Genomic DNA, 7920 nt, shown 5'->3' with positions numbered 1-7920 from the left:
TTCTAATTTCTAAAAACGTTCTAAAGACCTTCTTTAGACCTTCGAAAAAAGGTTGCGCATCACTGCCTCAGAGTAACTGCGATAGCTGTCAACCCTCACCGATACTCCACGTGCGCGAACCGCACCGGAAGCAAAGCGTTTCCCTCCTTCACGAGACAAAGTAGTCATTTGTGCGATACAACAATTTCCCCAAGATAAAGAAACATAACAAAGAGGGGCTGGCGGGGAGAGAGGCAGGGAAGGGCGAAAGAGCGGGAAGAGAGATTATCGCGCGCTGCAGTTCGCGCCGCGAGAATTCGTACGCGTGAAAGAAGAATCTACGGTCGCGTTCTCTTGCCTTTCCTCGAAGAGGACCTCGTTCAAGTTCGGTCTCGAAAGGAAACGGGAAACGCGCAAAAAACGCAGCTACATGCCTGCGCGCACACACACACACATACACCACGATATATACGCGATACAAGCGGGACAGCAGCACTCGCTTAGTGCCGCGAGGGCACCACGCGGCGTTCCGTCCTGACCCGTATTATTTTTCTCTCAACGTTGCGTCCCCACTCCGCGCTCCCTCCTTCACCCCCCCCCTGCCCGCCGAACACATCCCGAAAGTGTCGCCTTCCCCCCTCCTCCCGCCGCCGAGTTTCCCTCCCTTCCCTTCGCCTCAGGCGGCACGCACGAATTACGCAGAAACGGATAAACAACACGCGAGAGAGCGCGTCAATGAAGATGGAACGGAGGGAGGGGAGAGAGGTCGGTCGCGCTTGACAGCGGCCGCTCAGCCGCTGTCGTCTACCATCGTCTACGTCGGCTCGCCGTCGTCTTTCGTCGTTAACATATCACGGGCGCGACGCGACGCGACGCGCCGTCCGTCGAATTTCGCGATCGTCCCCGTGATACACGCATTCGCGCACGCATCCGCCGAGGAGGGAGGAGGGGATAGCCGGAAGAGAGATACGAACGGGGAGGAAACTGATGTAGCGAGCGAAAGAGAGATAGTTTTATGGGAGAATGAAAGAGGAATACAAGGGGGGAAAAGGAGGACACAAATGAAATGAAAGAGGGAGAGGGAGGGAGGGGGAGAGAGAGAGAGAGAGAGAGACGCCGGTCAAACATGGCAGGCGATGTGCTGCCTTGCAGGCGGAAAAAAACAAGATTTAATGTGAGCGAGCGTGCGTGCGAGCGTCGCGCGTGGGGACGAAGGACAAGGGAGGGGGATGGGGGCGGAAGGGGGTGCCGGAGGGGGAGAGGACGACGCCGGAGAGCGGCACCGAAAAACGCGACACACACCGAATTGCATAGATTTGCGTAAGTACTCACGCTGTTTCCGGCACGAGTTCGGCTCCGTTTGTGTGCCTTCCCGGTGTGCGGGAATGGTGTCCGACGTGTCCCCAGAAGGCAGAAGAATAATAGCAGCGGAACGTTTTTATAGCAGAAGAATCGTGAAGTGTCGTTGTCACCGTTGTCGTCGTAGTCGTCGTCGTCGGTCTGCGCGCCGACGGTGGTCACACACACGCGGGGTCACGCACTCTTTCTCTCCGCTCCGCGACCGACTCGTCTCGTCTCGCCGCGTCGTGTGTCTGCGCGACGGAAAAACAACACCCGACGTCCTTTTCTGTCCTGGTCGCCCCCTCCTCTTCTAACGCACGGGGCGCTGTACTCACTCTTTCTCTCTCTTTCTCTCTCTTTGTCTCTCACCCTCTCTTTCTCGGCGCGGCAAAGAAACGAATTAAAAAACAAAACAAAAAAAAAATTGAGAAAAAAATGGAACCGGCACCGCACTAACAACGCGCGTCACGGTTTAGTACGTGGCACGATAGTTTACACGGAGAAACGCGTTGTATCGTTATATAATTTTCTTTTTTTTTTTTTTATTTTATTTTAATTGTAACAATGGTCAAATGTTGTCACGAGACGCGCTGCGCGGCCGATGCACATGCGAGAACGTGCTCCGTGTGTTTCACGCACGAGACTCCTGTCTCACTCACTCGACGCGTGAGTGGACGGTGACGGTGACGACGGCGACGTAACGACGATCAAAATGGCGTTTGCCGGACCGCCCGCGCGCGCGATCAGGTGGAAAATGCCGGAATGCCGCTGCTAGGAAAGATCGACTGACTGCCGAGGTCCGCGGCCCTAAGTGGTTTGACGTTACGTTAAGAACGAGCGGAGCGAAGAGCTACGCGGGTGCGAGCGAGACGGCGGCAAGACGGCGGGAGAGGGATCGAGCGAGACGGAGAAGGAAGACGCCACGGGAGAGAGAGTGGAGGAAGCAGGACCGGGTGCGAGCGAGAGAAACGACGGCTCGACCGTGACTGAGTGGGGGAAGAACGGTGCCGCGCGGAAGGGATAGCAGGGGCGCGATCGCGCTCCCCTCCCCTCTCGCTCCCGCTCATTCCCCTTCCTCCTCCCCCCTCCCCCTCCACGCGCCTATCACGCGCTCGGACGACTTCGACTGCCTTCGATTGCTCTCGACCGCGCGAGAGCAGGGCCGTCGAGAGCGTGCGGTTAGGCCTAACGTATCAATCGCGCGAGAATTTTCCCGGTATTATTAAAATTGCATTTACGGATCGCTCGCGCGCTCTCGGTCACTTACATACGCGATTTCTCGCCGCGGCTTTGCCGGCGGGGATACAAGACGTATTATACGCAGGATCGGCGAAAGACGGATGTTACGATTATCCCTCGCACTCGTCTCGTCGAAAGTTGCGAGTCGTTCGAGGGGGAAGGATCGCGGCGAATAAAGAGCTTGAAAACGCACGCGTCCCTATCCTCGAATGCTCCCACGAATAATGCAGATTCGCTCGCGTCAAGGATATCCCTCCCCGCACGCTCGCTCGCTCGCTCGCTCGCCCTAAAGGCCGCATCAGACTACGGCGGCGGGTTAACGACTACAATTGACGGTTGCTTCTATTTCGGCCAATCACGATGGACTCGGTGCATCGTCATTGGTTGAAATAGAACAGAGCAACCGTCAATTGTAGACTGGCCTTCTTCATAGGGGTGCGTTCCACTTATCGTTCGCAACGCTCGCGAGTATTTTATCCTTCTCATTTCGTCCTTCGTGTTATTAAATATTAAACAAGGATGAAACGCGCGAGCGTTGCGAACGTTAAGTGAAACGCATCCTAGGAGACACAAAGTGCGTTCCCTCATCCTTGACGCTCATCTCATCCTTACGGTTTATCAAATATTAAACAAGAACAAATAACGCTTGCGAGCATCAAGTGAAACATGCCTTCACAGTCGATACAAGTGTCGCTCTATCTGTTATTCATTGTCAAGAAAGATAAAACGATGCTTGTGTCGACCGTCGCTCATTTCTATAAATGTAGATTAAGAATGCATTCCATTTTGCGCTTCGAGCGTTTGTAATCATTTGTCCTTGTTTAATATTTCATAGACAACAAGGATGAACTTACAAGCTTACCGAGCTTACCGAGCTTACGGCATGCGAGTGCGAAAACGGAAACCCAACGTTATATACCCAACTTTAATTTCGGCGGGTTCAACCTCGCTCTCCTCGTTTTCTAATTCCCAGAATTAGAGAAAGACGAGTTAGCTGAACCAAGGTTAAAATGAAACTACATCGGGAGAAGCGGGCGTGTGTCTCGAAAAAAAGGAAAGCAGCTGTAATCGGCAACTTGTAGTCTGATACGGGCTTAAGGCGGTCGACGCCACGGCCGTGGGTGGTTCGCGCGCCGCTTCTTCCCTCCCCGAGCCCGAGCCTTCCTTCTCTTCGCCTCGCCACGCCGCTCTTATGGCCGGTGCGCTTCGCGCGCTCGTTCGGCCGTCTCGCGAGGAATTTCTAAAAATCAATATACGCGTGCGAGGAGGAGACGGGAGAAGGGGCCATGAAGCAAAAAAAAAGGCGGCAGGGGGAGGAGGGGAGAAAGAAAAAACATATTCGATATCCCGTTCGCCCCGGCGCTCTTCTCCTTTCCCCCGCTTTTTTTCCCTGGATACATCTATCCCGGCTTTCCTTTCGTCTCTCTTCTTTTTCCCATTATCCTCCTGCAAAGCGAATTGCGCGTAATCTATCTCCCTGTCCTCTCTCGCTCTTCCGCGATACGACGTTGCGAATAGGCGATAGAGAAGGAGGGAATCGTTTTCAAGGAAGAGAACTCGTCTCGGCTGGAGGCCGAGGAGAAGACTCGCGCGCCGAGCCAGGCTAGGCTCGGGTAAAAGCGCGGGAGAGTTTATTTTCTCAGAAGCGCGCCGTCGCGCACTTGGTATAGTCTCTGCCGGTAGTACCGGCGTTTGATCTCCCGAATAAATTTCATTGAGAATCGCCCGCTCGCATGCGAATCCGGACTCCGGGAGTCGATCCTTCCTTCCTTCCTTCGCCTTTCCGTTCTCCACCAATCCCCCCCCCCCTCCCGCCCGAGTCGCGATGCACGTTGGGCACGCGGGTGGCAATTAAACGGGTTAACGACATTTCTGTTATGTTCGGCTGAACAATGTAATTCGCTCCTCAGCCTCGATTTAATTGGAGGAAGGATCGCGTCCCGTGAGAAGAGATCGGGCTCGATCGCGCGAAAATCGAGGATAATGAAACTTGGATCATAATAGATCCTTTTTCTGATTTATTATGCCAAATATCAATTTATTCATTGACGTAGCCAAGAGATTAATCCCTTAAATCTTAAAGAACAAAGTAATTAAAATCTTTTAAAACGGATTATGCTTAATGAGTATTCATAAGAAATTAACTTTGGAAAAGAATTAAAGTGGAAGTTACAGAAAATTTTCTGAGAATCCAAAATGCTATTCTAGTTCGGAGAATAGTTAGGTTGATTATTTAAAAAAAAAATAAGTGAATTAATAAATTAAATATATATGATTTATCTGTAAATAATTAATTAAAAATAATAATATAAAACAAAATAAGTTCAATAACCCATACCACTCGATTTACCATCCCCTCTCCCTCGAAGTTTACTCTCAACCTTAAGGGCCATACACAAAATGATTGTATAAGCATAACATAAGACCGCTGGCTCAATGAACATCTTACGCCAATCAATATGGCGTCTTTTTTGTCGGATCGTCATTGGTCCAACGATTTTATCTTATACTTTATGTAGCTTAGGTCATTTTGTGTGTGATAGCTCCTCCCTCTCTGATTGTGAGTAAAATCCTGACTATGCTCTCTGCCTCGAGAAAAAATTCTGGTTGAAAATGAACGAGTCAAAAGATTCTGTCACGTGAAACATCAATCAGAATTCTAGTTCTCTTAATTAGAATTATAATAGATTCAACCAGAAAATTATGATTCGTCCATTTTCAACCGGAATTGTAATTAATGCAAGCAGACCTTTTTTTCCAGTGTACGTACATGTAACGTCGTCTTTTCGTTATATAATTATTTTGCGACGGGGCTGTACACGTTACTCTCGAGAATTACTCCAGCATTGAAAGCAGAAGTGGCTAGTTAAGCCTCAACAGCGTAAGCGGATAACGCGACGTTGTTCCACGCGATTAATTTCAAGTGAACCACAAACTGGGATTTAAATTCAAGGTTGCCACATTGGGGTATCGAAAACTTCAGCAGTTGCAAATTTCAGAGGCACGTTCTTGTTTGACGAATTTCGTCGTTCTCGTCTTATTGTTAGCTACAGATTACGTGATTCTAATTTCATCACCTCTAAACGTCGCGTCGTCGCGCGTCGCTTAACGACAAGCCCGACATGTCTTTCGTTGAGCATGATTATGATCTGGAAACAGAATCGCGCCAGGCAGAGTTAACCGATCAAGGCTGACGTGGGAGCAATCGGGCCAGGGAGAGATATCGCGGCCGGATTCTGTTCGATTGTTCGATTCGCGTACGCTTTCTCCTTTCTACTTCGGACCCGATGCTCTTTTTGCAGGCACGCGTTTAGAAGCGATACACGGCTCGATCATTTGCGAGAGTACCAAGAAACTCCGGGGCCTTATTCTTGAAAAATATCGTACACGGAAATGCTAGGGAAATCTACAATATACATAACGTATATTTACTTTTTTTTTTTTATATTTTCGTACGCGATATTTTTCGAGAATACGGTCCCTCGGCAAACGGCCCGGCTTTTCGAGGATCGACGGATTTTTTTTTTACTCGTTTTTTCTGTTTTCCCAGTAAATAAAATGTAATGATAAAAAATAACTTCGACATGAGGATCAATACTAATCAAATTACCACATGAAAATAAAGTAGAATTCCAGGTCACTTCAATAAAATTGTATGAAATTGCTTGAGATAAAAATTATTAATAAATAATAAAATTCTATTCTATCCTTTTTTCGCATTAATTATAATTGTAATTATATAAGTTTAATAATCTAGTTTTGTGCACATGTGTGTGTGTGTGTGTGTGTGTGTGTGTGTGTACAGTTTAAATATATCTACTTCCTGAAAATGTCTTTAAATATAATTCGCAGAAGAATACTACCTAATAAAGAACACTGCAGTGTGAAAAAAAATTTATCTCAACGCCGCAAATTTGTTCGATTCTTCAAAGGTTAAGAAACTGAACAAGAAATTCCAGTTTAATATATCTTCCTTCGTTTCTTAGGAAAAAGAGAAATATCCGTTTTCTCTCTTACCAATGGCACTGGCTTAGAAGGATGAAAGGATGGCGAACGAAAAATAAACATGAACGATGCGGTATCCACGGATCACATCCGTAGAAGCTGCGATCGAACGATATCGAAAGGGAAATTTTATCTACTTCATCCCTTGGCATACTTTCCCAAACGTTTACCTTGTAACGAACATTAGACTGACGTCCAATGATTATCTTCCGGTAGTATTGGTCGAAGCATGAGATTAAAATAGACAGTGCCGCGCGAAAACATCTTCCTTCGAAGGGCACGTCTTGGAGACGATTTTCTTTTTTTGGGCTCTCGAAAACAAAAGCTGATTTTAAGCGACAACGTTGGCACCGGCAATATGCAAATTAACAAAAATTACAATTCCGATTATAAGAATGTGAAAGCAATCTCTATGTATATTAGTAACAGGTAGCGCATTTTCGCGTACCTGTAACATCGAAAAATTAACTCTACGGTATATACCGTACTTCATTTCCTGGTTTCGAGACCCGGCTGAGAGTCGCAAAGATAGTACGTCTTACGGTCGATCGTTAGCGCAGATGCGGCGGGATTGAGTTATGGGCACCGCACTCTCACGGCCGTAAACTCACGTCGACATGATTAAAGGTACGGCACTACTTAGCAAAGAGCGTATATTCTAAGGAGGCTTTCATTCCGCAAGGGAGTGCCGATAATGAAGTGTACGTGCAGTTGGGAGCATATAATATATGGTAATTTAACGCATATGTAATATATACATCATACAATACAGCACCCTAACCACAAGTACTCGCCCGTGAGTTTATATGAGTAATTGTCTGAGGGTCTATTTTTTTTCATTGATAAACTTAACCAAGCTGCACAGTAAAAATTAACCGAAGCGTTAGTGTCATGTGCGTTGAGGAGACCGAGGGTGAGAAAGAAATATATATTTATATATATATATATGTGTGTGTGTGTGTGTGTGTGTGTGTGTTTGTGTGTGTGTAATGTATGTAATCGGCTGGACCAAATGTAACTTATCGCAGCCGCAGAATGACACAGTAGTGCCCCGACAAAGAAAAAAAAAATAGAAAAATTGGGGCCGACACCAAAATTTGTAGGATGGATTTGTGTGTATTTGTGTGTGGCGCAAGAAGGAAATGATAATAGCGAATCAGCGATTCATCAGCGGCTCACAATCGCAACGAAAACTGCCCTGCAATCGGCAACGCCTCGTTTCGCCGCGCGCAGGAAAGGAAAAAGAGAAAAAGATCGACAAGAGATCGATTTCCTGTGCCGCAACACAGAGCGCCGAACGTATATCACCAAGTCGCCAAGTCGAGTGGCACGCGGTAAAATAAAAAAAAAAAAATA

General features: G+C 47.5%; 1 protein-coding gene across 10 annotated transcripts in view; it reads right to left on the bottom strand.

Moving 5' to 3' along the window:
* LOC108752283 overlaps window positions 1-7920 on the bottom strand; it is a 136173-nt gene that overhangs the window by 123175 nt on the left and 5078 nt on the right. The window contains exon 1 of one of the 10 annotated variants that reach the window (XM_018493002.1): window positions 1312-2268. The exons of the other annotated variants lie outside the window; for them this stretch is intronic. The gene's annotated coding sequence lies outside the window, so the exon portion shown is untranslated. Of the gene's footprint in view, window positions 1-1311; window positions 2269-7920 lie in introns of those variants that run through there. 10 annotated transcript variants of the gene reach the window in all.

This window comes from Trachymyrmex septentrionalis, unplaced genomic scaffold (genome assembly GCF_001594115.1).
Source record: "Trachymyrmex septentrionalis isolate Tsep2-gDNA-1 unplaced genomic scaffold, Tsep1.0 scaffold6, whole genome shotgun sequence".
Classification (NCBI taxonomy): Eukaryota; Metazoa; Arthropoda; class Insecta; order Hymenoptera; family Formicidae; genus Trachymyrmex; species Trachymyrmex septentrionalis.
The sequence above is the reverse complement of the archived record's forward strand: the minus strand, read 5'-3'. Positions and strand labels throughout refer to the sequence as shown.